The following is a 472-nucleotide window of genomic DNA, read 5'->3' as shown; positions in this document are numbered from 1 at the left end:
AATGAACTATTGATACACACAACAATTTGAATTAATCTCCAGGAAATTATGCTGAATGAAAAAAATCCAATCCCAAGAGGTTCCATATGATTCCATTTCTGCAATATTTATTAAATAGTAGAATTACAGAAATGGGGAACTAATTTTCAGGGGGTATGTACAGAGGTCAGATTGAAAGGAGACAAAGAGAGTACAGTTATATAAAGGCAACATAAAGGGTCCTCATGGCGATAAAATTGTTCTCTATCATTACTTTGTAGTCACATGAATCTATACATGTGACATAATGTCATAGAACTAAATACACACACACACACACACACACACACACACACTCAAATGAATGAATGTAAAACTGGTGAAATCTGAATAAGGTCAATGATTGCAATCAATGTCAATTTTCCAGTTGTGATATTACACTGTGGTTATACAAGGTGTTAGCATTGGGAGAAACTGGGTGACAGGTGTACCC

Source organism: Propithecus coquereli, unplaced genomic scaffold (assembly GCF_000956105.1).
Source record: "Propithecus coquereli isolate 6110/MARCELLA unplaced genomic scaffold, Pcoq_1.0 Scaffold172, whole genome shotgun sequence".
NCBI lineage: Eukaryota > Metazoa > Chordata > Mammalia > Primates > Indriidae > Propithecus > Propithecus coquereli.
Note: the sequence above shows the minus strand (reverse complement) of the source record.